This window comes from Gopherus flavomarginatus, chromosome 11 (assembly GCF_025201925.1).
Source record: "Gopherus flavomarginatus isolate rGopFla2 chromosome 11, rGopFla2.mat.asm, whole genome shotgun sequence".
Taxonomy (NCBI): Eukaryota; Metazoa; Chordata; order Testudines; family Testudinidae; genus Gopherus; species Gopherus flavomarginatus.
The window spans coordinates 53,178,043-53,195,285 of NC_066627.1; the positions used below are offsets into that span (position 1 = coordinate 53,178,043).

General features: G+C 52.2%; 1 long non-coding RNA gene across 5 annotated transcripts in view; it reads right to left on the bottom strand.

The window, feature by feature from the left end:
* Positions 1-17,243, bottom strand: part of LOC127031050 (uncharacterized) — a 40,514-nt gene that overhangs the window by 19,920 nt on the left and 3,351 nt on the right. For all 5 annotated transcript variants that reach the window (XR_007768479.1, XR_007768481.1, XR_007768478.1 and 2 more), the window contains exon 2: positions 1,528-1,661. This is a non-coding gene — a long non-coding RNA (uncharacterized LOC127031050). The remainder of the gene's footprint in view (positions 1-1,527; positions 1,662-17,243) is intronic.

Consider the following 17,243-nt stretch of genomic DNA (forward strand, 5'->3'; position numbering starts at 1 on the left):
AGTGCCCATGGGGATCTCTGGTGCTGCATGGGTGTATAGGCTGGGTACCTATCTGTGTGTGGGAGCGGGAGGTGCTTTTGGTGCGCTTGACTGTGTGTGGGATGGGTACTTAACTGTGCGCGCAGGTGCCTATTGGTGTGGAGGTGTGTGCGCGTGCGCAGGCATACATGTTGCCGTGGTGCTGGCCCAGGTGGGAGCAGCTGTGCTACATCCAGGGAGGGGACAGGGCTATGCCCAGGCTGATGGCTGCTCTCCTCTCCACAGCCCCTGAGAGGGCTGAGCGACAACCTAGGCCCACACTGCAGGGCTGAGACCTTTGTGGCAGGCGAGGTACCTGCTGCCCCAGCTTGCGATGCTGCAGTGACAGTAATGTGGGGATTCTAGGTCCCCTTTCAGAACCACCTACTCCATCATTAGGGTTAAATGCCAAACCTCCCTCTAGTCTCTGCAAACAACAGCCTGTCCCATAGGATGGACAGGGGTGTGGGTAGAACGGGTATAGCCACCTGCCCAGCATCCTGACAGAGTCATGACGAGAGAGAGGGCAGCTGGGCCCCCACACTCATCACTCCATATACTAAGGGTCTGGCTCTGCCCTGCCTTGCACTTGCTGTGCCTCCTGGATGCAGAGCCCTGGGGGAGGAGATGATACGCCTCCCTTAGGTCTTCTGGTGCTGGGCTGTCATGGGAGCAGGAGTGGCCCCTGGCATAAACTAGAGCCTGAAGGCACAGCAACCTCCCAAGGGCAACCAGCACTGAGCACTGCAGAAACACCAAGCTCTTGCTGCAGGCAGACTGCCCCTGCCTGGTGCTTGCAGGTGAGGAAAAGCAGGGACTGCATCAGGGGAGCTTTCCCCAAACAGCTGCTGAGCTTTCCCCGAGAGGGAACCTCACCTGGACAAAGTGTCCTTTTGTTCTGGGTGCCTGAGAGGCCCCATTCATCTCTGCTAGGTGCAAAGTGGTCACAAAGCAGCCACAAGGCTCCCTGGGACATGCCCCTGGGCATGAGGTCTCCTTATTAGCCACAGAACCCACAGTCAGCTCTACAGTTGCCTGGGATGGGTGAACCAGGGACTGAGATACTTAACCCATGCTGCCAGACCTGTGGCCTCCCACCTGGTCCTTGGCACCTGCATCCATGTGGGGTAGATTCTCTCTATGGGCCAAATTCTGCACTCATATCAACCTGAGTCCAGAGCAGTTCCACTGAGGTAAACAGGACCTCCAGCCCCTTTGCATCAGGACTGCAAACAGCCGCACCCTGGAGTGGTGCCACAGGCCATGAGGAGAGAAGCACGGCTAGTGTCCCTTCTCACTGCTAACCCCAAACTGATGCACTGGGGAAGCCCCTCTGTGCTTTTCCCCATTTCTTCTCCCCTCAGCACCCATCTCCTTTGCCCCTCAGAGACCCCCACCCCCTAGCATCAGAACACAGGTCAGCCCCCTCCTCACATCATTTTGCTGTTGTCATTTTAAGTTTGTGCTTTTTTTAATCTTTCCATCTTGTTCTCATTTTATTACACTCACTGTTTCCTTCTGTCTTTCTTCCTCTTTGATCTGTTTGTCCTCATTGCCATGTGCTGGTCTCTTTTCCTGCTTCCGACAGTCCTGACACTTCTCTCTTCAGGGGGTTCTTTTCTTCTTTTCATTAAATTTTAGAGCTTATAAAAGTGAAATGGACAGTGTGAGCTAGACATGCAATGCCAGTGTCTTCCACTCAGCCCTGCCCATGTACCTCCACCCTGAGCCACAGCCCTCCCACCCCATTCCAGTCCTGAGCTCCCCACACAACGCTCTGCCAGTGCCCCTCTGTGTTTCCCTGCAGCACCCTCTGCCATGCCAGGCACAGCTCTCCATCTGCGCTGTGGGTGCACCTCGGTTCCCACCCACAAGCTCCTGCTCGCCTCCTCCTATGCATTAAATGGCATGGCAGAGGGTGGTAATTTGGGATTGTGGATTTACAAGGCCCAACAAACTTATTTCACTTTGGATCTAACCCAGGAATTGATTCTGGGGGCCAGAAGTGACCTGGGTGTGAATTAACTTGCTGACAAACTGACTTCCAATCTGTAAAAGCAGCAAAGAATCCTGTGGTACCTTATAGATTAACAGATGTTTTGGAGCATGAGCTTTCGTGGGTGAATCCCCACTTCCTCAGACGCATGCCTTCCAATCTCTCATTCATCCTGCCACTCCACTGCTGTCAGGCTACTTTGGTGAAGTGCTGCTGACAATAGGCGAGGGGAGCTGCTTATGCCCAGAGGTCACTGAGCCCAAGCTCATTTACAGAGGTGGCAGCAGGGAGGGACCCATGGCACTTGCCCTCCCCAGGATTTTTCTGCTCTCCTATGCTGGATTAGATGGTGCTGAGCAGTTAGGCAGCAGAAACTGATGTTGCCAGCAGACTATGCCAGGGTCTGTGTGTGGGGTTCCCAGCACCACACAGGCACAGACAGGGCCACTTGGGTAAAAACACCACGGTCCAATTAACCACAGCAAGAGGGATTGCAGGAATGAGTATCCACACTGCTTTAAAGAGAGAGTCTACAGAGAAATGAGACAAACATGGCTATTCCAGACCAGGTGCTCCTGCAGCCTGTGTGTGCATGCACGTGTGAGCTGCAATATCCATGTTAAGTCTTGCCAGTTCTCCGGCAATTATGGCAATTCTTCCTTCTGGGCATTCACTGTGCTGAGAGTCCATACAGGTGTGGACATTCCAGGTGGCTAAATTCATTCTCTCTCCTATTTCAGCTGTGGAGCTGAGTGATCCCATTGGATGCAGCCATCCAGACTGGAAGAGTGCGAGACAGCCTACGTTTGGGGCACTTTTTCTAGCTCCTTCCCCATTTAGGGTGATCAGAGGGGACCCTAAAAAGGCCTGCTCAGTCACAGGCGCTGCTGCCAAAATTCACTTGTCTCATTCAAGCACAAGACGGCTGTTCCACGGCTGCTGCCTGCGTGCAGATTTATGACTAAAGACTCCCAGAGATCACTGCTCCTGGCTTCCCCTCCACTCATCTGTCACCGCAGGGCTTTGTGTGGGTGCGAGGCCTTTGGCAGAGGCCAGCGCGTGAAATCTTTTAATGTGAGGAAACTGGTGCGCAGGCAGTGACTACACCAGACTTGACAGGAGGAAAACCCTGACCTAGTGGCAAGGACAGCCAAGACAACCAGGGGCCTCCCTCCTGCTGCAGCCCTCATCCGCCTTCCCAGCTGCAGAGTATTGACATTGCAGCTCTTAGTGAGACCCGCAGGGCTGATGAGGGTCAATTAAAAGAGGATGGAGGTGGAGGCTTTCGGACAGGAAAGCTGCCGAGGAGAGACTCGGTCACAGGATTGGCTTTGCCATCAAAAACAAGATTGCCAGTCAGCTTCTGGAGCTTCCTGTGGGTGTCAACGAGCATCACTGACTCTTTGGCTCAAGCTCAGCAACAACCAATAAGCCACAGTCATCAGTGCACATGTACCAACCCTTGAGGAGGAAGAAAGGAGCAGTTTTACAGTGCTCGATGCCGTCCTCACAGCCACACCTAAGGCAGACGAATTCATCCTCCTGGGAGATTTCAATGTCAGAGTCGGATGGGACTCCCAACTCTGGAGCAGCACAATAGGCAAAGAAGGGGTGGGAAATGTAACCCCCAATGGTATTCTCCTCCTCAGCAAGTGTGTGGAGCATGACCTGCTCATCACAAATACCATCTTTAGGCAGAGTAACAAAATTTAAGACCACCTAGAAACATCTTCAGTCCAAACACTGGCACCTCCTTGACTAAGTCATAGCCAGAGCTCAAGATTATGCAGATATTTGTATAACATGAGCCATGAGAGGTACCAATCACTGTTAGACAGACCATCAATTAGTAAGATCAGTCATGTACCTGCAGATCGCTCCACCACACCAGAAACACCCAAAGACTAAGCAAAAGTGGCACAATGTCAAAGCACTTCAGGACCAAGCCAGCTGTGAGATGTTCCAGCAACACTTGTCTGAGAAACTCTAACTTGTCTGGTAACATCGACATTCAAGAGCACTGTGATCAACTTAAAAATACCATTCACAGTGCATGTGCTGAAATGACAGGCTATTCCACTCAGACTCTAGGACTGGAAGGGACCTCGAGAGGTCATCGAGTCCAGTCCCCTGCCCTCATGGCAGGACCACATACTGTCTAGACCATCTCTAATAGACATTTATCTAACATACTCTTAAATATCTCCAGAGATGGAGATTCCACAACTTCCCTAGGCAATCTATTCCAGTGTTTAACTACCCTGACAGTTAGGAACTTTTTCCTAATGTCCAACTGTCACGGAGTCACCAGGCGATGCTCTGGAACTGCTCCCCACCAAGCCAGGCAGGACTTTGGGGAGCCTCCTCTCTCTTGGAGCAGACTTGTTCAGGGCAAGAAGCTCACACGTCTTCACCTCCTAGGTCTCTCCTTGTAGCATTCAGCATCCTCTGCCCCTCCGTGCGCTTTCCACAGCGAGTCCACCCCAGCACGGTCCTGGGGAAGCCACCGGGTCCTGCACCCCCACTTTGCAGTCAGACGTGACTCTTAGCCAGCCAGTAAAACAGAGGTTTATTTGATGACAGGAACAGGGTCTAAAACAGAGCTTGTAGGTACAGAGAACCGGACCCCTCAGCCAGGTCCATTCTGGGGGTCAGTGAGCCAGACCCCCAGGTCTGCCCTCCACCCTTGACCTCAGCCAGCTCCAGACTAACAACCCCTCCCAACCCCTCCTCTCTCCTCAGCCCCTTTCCCGGGCCAGGAGGTCACCTGATCCCTTTGTCTCCAACACCTTCAGCTGGCACCTTTGCAGAGGAGGGGCCCAGGCCATCAGTTGCTAGGAGACAGAGTGCCAGGCATTTAGGTACACTGGCCCTTTGCTCTGCCAGATACTTAAGAACTGCCATGGGGACACTGAGGCACCAACACAGTACTCAGAGAAAACATTAAGAACTTTCCCAGTTCGTCACATCTCTCCCCCCTTCGAGACCGAACTGAGAGAGGTCACTCCTGCCAGTGACCTGGGAAAGTTCGAACCCACCAACGTTCCCATGGATGCCCCAGCATCTCTCCCATTCCTCGGTGTGAGTTACACCAGGACAGTCCAGTCTCACGCCCTCCCTTAGGTCAGGTGTGCTTGATGGCACTTGCAGGCCGCATGTGGGAAGGTTTATGCGGCTTGAAACCTTTTGCTATCCCCAATACCCATGGGGTTCAAACTGGGACGGGGTCTTCTCCCAGCACTCTGGGCTGCAATTCGGGCTGTCTTGGTTAAGAGCCCTCAGCTTGGCCTTGGCCAGCTCTGGGCTTGGGCAGCCGCTCCCCACCTTGTGGCCCAGATACAACACCTCTGCCATCCCCACCTTACACTTTCCAGCTTTTATTGTCAGTCCCACCTCCTTGAGGCAGTCCAGTCCCCTCTTCACCTGGGACACCTGTTCCTCCCAGGTCTGGCTAAAGGTGCACATGTTATCAGTGTCTGCCAGGGCCAAGTTCTCCATCGCCCTCTGCTTGTCTAGAATCTCCCCAGGCCTAGGCATGGGGTCGGCACCAGACACTGTGATGGCTTTAAGCTTTTGATAGCCCCCATAAAACCATATAATCCTGTCTCCCTTGGGGATCAGCCCCATGGGTGAGGCCCATGGGCTGTAAACTGGCTGGATCCTATCTAAAGCCAGCAGGTCCTTGACCTCTCTCTCCAGGTTCTGGGCTGCTTTCCCAGTGACTCTGAATGGGGAACACCTGATGGGGAGATTGGCTCCCACCTCAGGGAAGAGATCCCCCGGGGGTCTTCCCCCTTCTCCTCTCAATCCTTCCTTTCCGGGTCCAGGGGTCCCCTCACTCTCCTCCCATCCAGCAGCTCGAATGGGAAGAACCCTGTGGATTCCTGGGGCACCACCAGCTGCCTCGCGATTCCTCCCATTTCTACTTCTCCTTGGGGAGCCCATTCCCGGTACAGGAATCCCTTCTCCTGCAGGACTCTGTCCCTGCAGCCTTCCCCAAGGGGGTTTGCAGCGCTGTGGCCAGCAAGTTCTCTCAGCTTCTCCAAGGAGGGATCCTTCTGCAGCTCGGTCTGGGATTCAGCAGCTGGGGCAGGGAGTGGGACCTGCTCCCTCTCACTAGCTGGGCCTGGAGTCACAGCCCCCCTGAGCCCTGTCCCTGGTAGCTCCCTCCCTGCTGTGTAATCACTTCCCAGCAGCACGTCTGGACCAGGCAAACCTGTCTGGCAGCTGACCTGCCCTGCCTGGGTGTCCCCCCACTCAGCTGGGGTCTCAGCTCCCCCCATGCTCAGCACTGCCCCTGCAGTCCCAGTGGGGGCAGGCAGCGAGCTCTCTGCTCTGGTCACAGCATCAGAGCCAGCGTGAGCCCCCTCTCCGGTGTGCGGGGGGGCGGGGAGCATCTCTCCCTCCCACTCAGCCCCAGGGGGCTGGTTATAGGTAGGCAGGTATCCTGAGCCCAGCAGCCCCTCCCCCCTGCCAGCCAGGTTATTTGCATTTTCACTGCCCATTTCCATCCTAGCCAATTGGTTCCCTGGATTTGAATTCAAACCCTCGGCCGTTACAGGAGCGGGGCCTGGATCCTGTCCCAAGGGGAGACAGTCACCCCCCAACAGGGCCTCCCAGTCAATATCCTGGAGAACCCCAACTACCAGCCAGCCTGACCCCTCCTGGGTCTGCACAGGGATCTGGGCCATAGGCAGGGCGAGGGGCTTCACCCCAGGGAACTTCGCCCAGGTCCCACAGTCCCTCAGCATCTGGGGCTGCACCACCACAATTCTCTCTGTCCCAGGGTCTCGCCCCTGCAGGCGTGTTTCCCCACTGACCCCTGGGCAGCCCCCTATGTCTCTCTGCTCCACCATCACCAGTCCACGCTGCTGCTGCTTCTCATGCAGCTTTTCCTCAGGCTCTTGCTTTCTCTCACTGTCCTCTCGCTCTCTCAGGCTCTGCTCCCATCCCATCCGTCTCCAATCTCCTGATGGGGAACCCAGTCATGAAGACCCTCGTCTTATTGGGGACCAGACTCCTGGGGATGCCTGGCTGATGCTCCAGCTGCTCTCAGATCCTCTTGTAGCCCCATCTGGGCCAGGAATCTGCTCCTCAGAGCGGTGCTTCTCCTCCAACTGCACGATTAACTGTGCCTTGGTGAATTTCCCCGTGCGTAACCTTCTCTTTGTGCACAGGATCACAATGTCTTTCTCAAGGAGATGGTGATAGGCCATCACTTCACCGTTCCCAAGTGGCTCTGGACTCACAGGCCTGTGTGCTCTTGGCTCCCCCATGGTTTCCAGGAAGAACCCCTGGTGTGCCAACCCTTCTCGTGGTCACCACCTCTTTGCCAGGGTCGAGGCATTTAGGTGCACTGGCCCTTTGCTATGCCAGATACTTAAGAACTACCATGGGGACACTGAGGCACCAACACAGTACTCAGAGAAAACATTAAGAACTTTCCCAGTTCGTCACACCAACCTAAATCTCCCTTGCTGCAGTTTAAGCCCATTGCTTCTTGTTCTATCATTGGAGGCTAAGGTGAACAAGTTTTCTCCCTCCTCCTAATGACACCCTTTTAGATACCTGAAAACTGCTATCATGTCCCCTCTCAGTCTTCTCTTTTCCAAACTAAACAAACCCAATTGTTTCAGCCTTCCTTCATAGGTCATGTTCTCAAGACCTTTAATCATTCTTGTTGCTCTTCTCTGGATCACTCATCGGAACCAAGACTGGTTTGAGAAAAACAATGAGAAAATCCTAGTATTAATTCAAGAGAAAAAACTGCATACTGTAACTGGTAAAAATGATTCCTCTAACCAACAAAAACCATGAGGCTTATCACCTGCTCAATGCCAAAGTCCAAAGGAGGCTACATGACATAAAAAATAAGTGGTGGCAAGAGAAGGCCTGTGAGGTCCAGGGTTTCGTAGACCAGGATGACATGAGAAGCTTCTTTCAAGCAACAAAAGCTCCAAAGGCCCAACCCCACCCCTTTATGTTCCCAGGATGGCTTCACCCTACTCAAGGACAATGCAGCCATTAAACATCGCTGGAAGAAGTACTTTGGGAGCCCACTAAATCACAAATCCAAGGTCTCTGAAGACATCACCGAGTCCATTCTACAACTCTCAGCAATGGCACACCTTGCTGATTTCCCCATCTTCTGAGGAAATAGGACATGCCATCACCCAGACAAAAAAAAATCACTAGGCACCAGGTCCAGACCGCATCCCAGCTGAGGTTTTTAAAGCTCATGGAACAATGCTCCAGCACAAACTTTGCCAACTCCTCAACAAAATCTGGACCTGTGAAGAAATTCCACCTGACTTTAAGAACACAAACATTATTACAGTGTTCAAGAAAGGGGACAAATCTTTGCTGGAACTACAGAGGAATTGCCCTTCTCTCCATCACAGCAAGATCCTTGCCCAGGTCCTACTAAACCATCTTCGCCCCCTTGCCAAGGAGCTCCTCCCCAAATCACAATGCGGCTTCAGGCCATCTTGGACAGCTCACTTTGAGGAGAACAGATGTGCTCACGAGACAGAGAAGTGACAAAGGAGGAAAGAAAGGGCACAACAGTCCAGTCAACAACTACATCTCCTCCAAGATTACACCTGTCACTTCTGTGGGAAAATCTGCAGAGCACGAATTGAGCTCCTCAGCCACTTAAAAACCCACCAATGAACCCCCTTGGCAGACATCATCCCTGCTTCGAGGGATGGCCGAATGCACAGGTGAGACACAGAGACCACAGTGAGCCAGCACCTGTACACAACACTGCCCTCTGCTGGGTGTAATTGTATTCATGCACGCACACATTACACTGCCCTCTGATGGCTGGAGTCAGACCTGTCATGTAATTAACAGCCTTGCCCTCTACAGGCTGCCTGAAGTAAGGATGCTAAGCACAGACAGTGCCCAGCTCTGGATGCTTGGAAAAGTCACTGCACAGGAAGCATTCACTTCAGGCCTCCCTTCATTCTCAGAGATTTACCCGAGAAACTCTGACGTTTTTCCATTTCCCACCCGCCAGGCCCTGCCCTGACATGGAGCAGAAATCCTTCTCCAGCATTCTCTGCCTGCTCTCTGATGGAGGCCGCATGGCCAAGATCTCAGAGCTGCCATTCACTGCACCCATGGATGGAGTAGACTGTAGGTCAGGAGGCAGAGTGACACTCATGCACTGAGCACTTCGTGGGTCTGGTCCAGGAAAGGAGAAAGTCTCTGGCATTGGAGATGTCCCGACTGGAAGCAAATGTTCAGCCTGAGGTGTATGCACTGGGCTCCACAGCTGCAGCACAAGTCAGTGTGGGGTGCACCCCTTAGCCACCCCAACCTGGCCCTGAACATGGCACAAATCACTCCCCCTTGGGGTGGAGATAGCAGTAAGCTGGCTCACACCCTGCTCATCAGGCTGGGCCAGCACCACTGGCTAAACATGCTGCCTGAGTTGCCTCTTCCAGGGCTACGGCTGTGGCTGAGGGATCTGGGCATGGGGACACATCACGTGACATGGAATGTCTGGGGGGGCGCCCTTGTTACAACTGCAGCGAGGGGACAGATGCAGTAGCAGTCGTGTCAGCTGCTGGCAGGTCGTGCTGTGGACAATGTGCTCTCCCCTAGCAGGGTCACTGAGGCAGGTAACAAGGACAGGAGCCAGTGCCCTTCTCCTTCAGCCCCGGGGCATGAATGCCCAGAAACTCACCAGCCCCATAGTCTGAGCTGAGTGTGGCACAGTGACCCCCCCCAGGCACCATGTTTCAGGGTCACTCAAATCAGCTGGGACCTTGCTCAACTGGCACCAAGGGAGAGCGCACTCCCTTGGCCCTGAGCAGCTGAATTGCCCTCTGCCCACAGAGAAACCTCTTGTCCAAGGAAGAGGAACAGCTCCCTATCCCGTAGGACAAGGGGCAGGGGAATAGGCCCCAGGTAAGATCTCCCCTCAGAACCCAGTAGGCCCCTCACCCCCTGGAGTAGAGACAATCACCTCTCAGGTGCCAAGCACCCTGGAGTGAAATCACCCTTCAGCATCCAATGAGAGCCCAGCATCCAGATGAGATCTCTCCTCGGCACCCAGTGGGGGCTCAGCACCCTGGAGGGAGAAGGGAAATTGCCCCACCCCACCGAACAGGGGCCCAGTGCCCCATGACTGGCACCCCCCTGGCCAGGGGACACTGGGTGACTGCACTCCAGTGCAGTTACTTTCCTTTACAGAAAACAAAAAGAGCTGATTCAGCAATGTTAATTTATGTCCCAGGCCAGAGGTAGCATGAAGCAATTAGTGATATAATGGTAATGTCACACTAAAAATTATTTATCGTGTCACTGAGCTCATGGCTGGGTTTAAATTAGACACTGGCGGATTTAAACATCTTTCAGGAGCACCATCCCTGCTCCCACACTGCCTCGCATCTGGCTCAGCTCAGCGTTAGCCTCCCCACAACCCAGGAGCAGCAACCAAAGCCCCTACTCACTGCCAGTCGGCAAAGTGTGTCCCCCAATGACACCTTCCCTAGAGCACCCCCTGTTCGGCAGGCCTGGAACTAGAGTATCCAGGAGCACCTCCCTCACTGAGCCTGGCCTACTCCCTACGGCACACTCCCACCCTCCCCTGCTGGGAGACATTGGGGCTGGACTAGCCAGAAGTACCTCCCCTCCCCTCCCACTCCAGCCAGGGCTCCTGCCCCATCCCTAGGAGAACCCAGGACTGGAGAAGCTGAGAGCTTTCCCCCACAGACAGCACTTCTGCCCTGATCCCTGCAGCACACTCGGCCAAGAGAATCACAGGAGCCTTGCAGAACTGGTGAGCCTAGGGTGACCAGATGTCCCAGTTTTATAGGGACAGTCCTGATTTTTGAGCCTCTTATATAGGCTCCTATTACCCCTCACCCCGTCCCAATTTTTCCACACTTGCTGTGTGGTCACGCTAGGTGAGCCAGGGACAAGAGCAGAAACACAGAGAGGAGTGAGAGGCAATGGATGCCCCTTTCCTAGAGGCTGAGCCATGGGGCGGGGCAGGGCAGGGGAGAAACACTCACTACAAACAAATTACACAGCGCTTACTATTAAGTGGCATGGGGAGGCCCCACAGAGCCACAAAAGGGGCAGCAGCTCTCAGTAAGGCAGCACCACCCACTGAGGAGCATTGCAAGGGGCAGCTTTTAATTTCAATCATGCATCCATTTCTAGTTCTTCTCGGCTCCATTTCCCTGCTTTCTCTCTCTTGTGCTCTCGGTTACTCAGAGCCATTGGCATTCCTGTTGAGGAGCATTAATATCACTTTATAATTAGAAGCAGGATGAATAAGTAGCCCCCCCAGAACCAGGAGATGAGATCAATAACGTGAGAGCAAGGACATCAGGGGCAGGGCCTGGAACCCCTGACTCCCACTGTTCCTGACCTGCCTGGTCACCCCATGCATCCCAACCCCTGGCTATACTTCTGGGCTGAATACCCACCACTGACTGAGCCCACACCCACAACCCCCACTGCCACCCCAACTCAGCACCAGGGAATACCTCAGTTTGAAATACCCCAGAAGGCAGTGGGGAGTGATCTGGCTAAGCCCACACAGTGAAGGGGTGGAGGTGTCAGCCTTTATATATGCCCCATATGACACATACACTAGTGTCTGTATTACAGAGACATGTACCCACTGGCTCACTCTTTGAGCAGCTCCCATGGCTGGTGGGAGGCCTCCTGAGTAGGAGACCCTCACCTTACAGGAGATAGTGTCAATAATCATTCCACTCCGCACCAACCCTGGCTAATTAACATTAGCACAAGATTTGACAGACGTGTAATGGTGTCTCTGCCAGTGCCCATGGCGGGGCGGGGAGCCCAGCAGAGAGCCGCAGCAGCAGCTGAGAGTCAGGTCTGGGAAAGAGAGCCAGAGATGCTAGTACCCACAAGCCAGAGCAGGCTAGGCCTGGAGAGACCCAGAGATACCAGTTCTCAAGGTTAGGGCGAAGCAGGGCCTGTGTCGGGCAGACACAGACTGTGCTCCCTGTCATAACATTTTTTCCCAGATCTGGACCTTAGCGTCCAAAATATGGGCGTTAGCATGAAAACCTCCAAGCTTAGTTACCAGCTTGGACCTGGTAATGCTGCCACCAGTCAGGAATTATACAGTGCCTAGCTCACTGTGTTCTCCCCAAAACCTTCCCTGGGGGACCCCCAGACTCAGATTCCTTGAGTCTCACAACAAAGGGAAATAACCCCCTCTCCTTGTTTCCTGGTTACTTCCTCCCAAGCTCCCCTCCCTGGATGACCCTAGGAGATTCCCTGCTTCCAGTCCTGGAAACACAAGTACCGAGAGAGCTAATCTCTCTTCCCCCTTACCCAGAGGGTATGAAAAGTCAGGCTTAGTAAATCTAACACAGAGATTTTCCCCCTGACTTATTCCTCCCACCAATTCCCTGGTGAGCTGCAGACTCAGTTCCCTGGAGTCCCCACTAAAGAAAAACTCCAACAGGTCTTAAAAAGAAAGCTTTATATAAAAAGAAAGAAAAATACATTAAAAATAGTCTCTGTATAAGGTGAAAATATACAGGGTCAATTGCTTAAGAAAAAAAGTGAACAAACAGCCTTATCCAAAAAGAATACAATTCAAAACACTCCAGCAACTACACACATGTAAATACAAAAAAACAATATAAACCTATTGTCTTACTATTCTTGTACTTACAACTTGGAAGCAGAAGATTAGAAAGCCAGGAGATAGAAAAATCACTCTCAGAGCCGAGAGGGTCAGACACAAGACAAAGAACAAAGAACTCACACCCAAAACTTCCCTCCACCCAGATTTGAAAAAGTCTTGTTTCCTGATTGGTCCTCTGGTCAGGTGTTTCAGGTTACTGGTGTTACCCTTTTACAGGTAAAAGAACATTAACCCTTAGCTATCTGTTTATGACACTCCCTCACTCACGAAGTTTGGGTTCTCGGGATGCTTTGCAAGGAAGGCAAAGATAAACTGACAACCAGCAGGAATGTCTCCTTTCCTCCTGGGTTTCCCAGGCAACACCAAGCACTCAACAGCAGTTCAGCATGTGAGAATTCCTTCCCTTTGCTTAAGTCTGATATCTTACTCTGGTTAAACTGACCAGAGAGCTCCTTACAGCCCACTATTTGGTAACCTGGGTCAGACACCTGTAGAAATGACATTTACATCCAGCATTACACTGTGACTAAATCCAGCGCAGCCCTTCTGCAGTTTGCAGCTCCCATTGTGGGACTCATTTCTGCTGCTAATTTGTTGGTGTACAGCTTTCCCTGTGCTCACAGCTGTGAAAGCGGATCCCAGCCCTAGTGCCCCTGCATGCGGCCTAGGAGAGCAGATACCCACCTAGTGGCCTGACACGTGCCGTAGAGGATCATTTGGCACATACAATTTGGGAACCTTCAACTACTCTGCAGGGTGAATTCCATTGTACTAGACTCCTCCTTTCCTACAGTGTCTGTGCTCACAAAGGTGACACTCTTTCTCCCCAGCACTTCTGCAGGGCAGTACACATGCAGGCCCTCTCATCTCATAGGGCTCCACTCTCTCCAGCCTCAGGTGTACAGTGGTAGAAGGACCTGCGCTTTTCATACAACTTCCAGGGTGCCGCTACTCAGTCTGAAGGTGACAGCACAGAGCCTCTGTGCTTAGTCACTTGCTGAGGTTATGGGAACATGATTTTGGTACAGCCCCCAAAACCACACTAAGGACCTCATGTCATGGTTCGAGACTTCACTGCACCTCTGAGCCCTTCTTCGTCCTCTCTGAATGCACTTACACAAGTGACAGGTCTCTTGCCATCTTGTGATTCTCCCCTTTTCAGACTGGGACTTAGGGTACAGAACCCTGTGGATCAACCATGCTCACTCCAGCAGGCTAATTGGGTTGAGTACCTGTGGTTCTTCCCTTTGGGAGTCTGTGGCTACCCGTGATTATGGACCCAAAACAGCCACCTTAAACCAAAGTATTATTGATCTTAACAGTAGGAATGAAGAACAGCAGATCACTGGCCTAACAAAATGGCTACACACACACACCTCTCTTAGCTAAGACTTTCCCATTCCCTGGTTGCTTAGCAAGGCCTAAAAACTTCAGCCCACTGCTCAGGTATTTGTGGGTGTCAGTCTAGGGAATCTATTCCCCACTGTCAGCTCTCTGGTTAGAGAGCAGTGTAACGGGGCACTGACACCCCTGCTATGCCTCCTGCTGGTCTCTCGGAATTAGCTCAATTTCCAGCCCAGCGCACCCTCTGCAGGCCAGTATCCTGCTGCCACTTGGCCCGTGTCCCTCCCAGGACTCGGGTATCCCATTATCAGGGATGCTGCCTCCTGACAGTACATCCCTCAGTCTCAGGGTCTCCCCTACCAGGAAACCCCCCACCCACCTCAGTTGTAGGCTACTGCCAGTCACCAACCAGTCCCTAGGGCAGACTGCAGTATAAGCCACTCATCACAGGCAGGGTTTTTTTTGGGACCTGTTGCCTTTCTCTACAACCCAGTACTTCTATAGGGCATTGGACAAGGCCCTGCAGCCTGGGGAGCTGCCAGGCGAGAGCTCCCCAGCCCCTCTAGCCTTTCCCCAGCCTTACCTTACTCTAGGTACCTTGAGCTTCTCAGCAGCCAGGCCCTGCTCTCTCCCAACCTGAAGAGAGGCTCCTCTTGGGCCTCTGACTCACAGCCTTTTTATAAGGGCCAGCTGGGCCCTCAGTAAGCCAGTCACAGCTATGGCTGCTTTCCAATCAGTCCAACCTTTCCCCTGCCCCAGCCCCCTCCCAGGGCTGTTTTAAGTCCTCCCAGGCAGGAGTGGGTGATCACCCCACTACAAGCATCTTTTTAACTCTTTATTCTTTGTTATCTCATTCTCTGTTTGTTCTTGGCATTGACAAAACAAGCTTTGTAACTTGGGTGGAACTAAGGAAGTGGGGAGCAGAGCAGACAGAGGGAGGCTTATGATGGTTAGGAAGGCCTGCAACACCTGTGCCAGCACTGCCTCTATCTCCTCCACCTGTAGCCAGACAGAGCGCCTGAGTATGGATGCTTCTGCCCATATCCTGGTGTGGTTTTGCAGGGACTGTAATTTGCAATTTCCACTTACTGATATCCAGACGGGGGGCATCCAGTGTGAAAGGTACCTACTGGTGGAATCTTTCAGGCAGCAGATGGGAGAGCTACAGGAGGAGGTGGCTTGGTTGAGGAGCATCCAAATCCACAAGCAATTCCTGGACAGCGTCCATGTGGAGACAGCTGAGGTAGCTGTCCCAGTACACAGGATTGCTGACACACCCCCAGTGAGGAGGAGATGGCTCAGGGTGGACACTGGCAGCTGGTTACTTCTAGCAGCAGGCAGTGCTCCACCCCTGCTCCGACCCCTCCCGCTGTGGTAATAGGTAACCATTATGCTCTTCTTGATACAGAAGAGAAGGAATCATCCCCTACAGTAAAAGGGAGAAGCCTCGTACCCCTAAGGCTGGGAGGTCTGTTGCCACCACTGCGAATAGGAAACGTAGGGTAGTGGTGGTCGGAGACTCTCTGCTGAGGGGGACGAAGGCACCCATCTGTCACCCTGACATTTCATCTCGGGAGGTATGCTGCCTGCTGGGGGCCCATATCCGAAATGTTAGAGGCATTGTCAAGGATTATCCAGCCCTCTGACTACTACCCCATGCTACTCATCCACGTGGGCACAAATGATACTGTGAGGTATGATGCTGAGTGGATCAAGAGTGACTACAGGGCTCTGGGAATATGGGTGAAGGAGTTTAGAGCACAGGTGGTATTCTCTTTGATTCCTCCTGTCAAAGGTTGGGGCCTGGGCAGAGACAGATGCATCATGGAGGTGAATGCCTGGCTGCGAAGATGGTGTCACCAGGAGGGCTTTGGCTTCCTTGACCACGGGATGCTATTCAAGGAAGGACTGCAAGGCAGAGAATGGCGTTCACCTTTTGAGGAGGGGAAAGACCCTATTTGGAAACAAACTGGAAACCTAGTGAGGGGGGCTTTAAACTAGGTTTGACGGGGACAGGTGAGCAAAGCCCACAGTTAAGCAGGAACATGGAGACCTGGGAAATGGGTCGGAAACAAGAGGGAGCATAGGCTATAATGGCAGTGAGGAAGGAGGGTCAGGGCAAAACTGGGAGGCAAGATCAAACCAGTATCTTAGATGCATATATACAAATGTGAGAAATATGGGTAATAAGCAGGAAGAACTGGAAGTGCTAATAAATAAATACAACTATGACACTGTTGGCATCACTGAAACTTGGTGGGATAATACACGATTGGAATGTTGGTGTGGATGGGTACAGCTTGCTCAGGAAGGATAGATGGGAAAAAGGGAGGAGGTGTTGCCTTATATATTAAAAATGCACACACTTGGACTGAGGTGGAGATGGACATAGGAGACAGAAGTGTTGAGAGTCTCTGGGTTAGGCTAAAAGGGGTAAAAATAAGGGTGATGTGGTGCTAGGAGTCTACTACAGGCCACCTAACCAGGTGGAAGAGGTGGATGAGGCTTTTTTTAAACAACTAACAAAATCATCCAAAGCCCAAGATTTGGTGGTGATGAGGGACTTCAACTATCCAGATATATGTTGGGAAAATAACACAGCGGGGCACAGACTATCCAATAAGTTCTTGGACTGTATTGCAGACAACTTTTTATTTCAGAAGGTTGAAAAAGCTACTGGAGGGAAGCTGTTTTAGACTTGATTTTAACAAATAGGGAGAAACTCATTGAGAATTTGAAAGTAGAAGGAAGCTTGGGTGAAAGTGATCATGAAAACATAGAGTTTGCAATTCTAAGGAAGGGTAGAAGGGAGTACAGCAAAACAGACAATGGATTTCAGGAAGGAGGATTTTGGTAAGCTCAGAGAGCTGATAGGTAAGGTCCCATGGGAATCAAGACTGAGGGGAGAAACAACTGAGGAGAGCTGGCAGTTTTTCAAAGGGACACTATTAACGGCTCAAGAGCAAGTTATTCCGCTGGGTAGGAAAGATAGCAAATGTGGCAAAAGATCAACTTGGCTTAACCACGAGATCTTGCATGATCTAAAAAATAAAAAGGAGTCTCATAAAAAATGGAAACTAGTACCGATTACAAAGGATGAATATAGGCAAACACCACAGGAATGCAGGGGCAAGATTAGAAAGGCAAAGGCACAAAATGAGCTCAAACTAGCTACAGGAATAAAAGGAAACAAGACAACTTTTTATCAATACATTAGAAGCAAGAGGAAGACCAAGG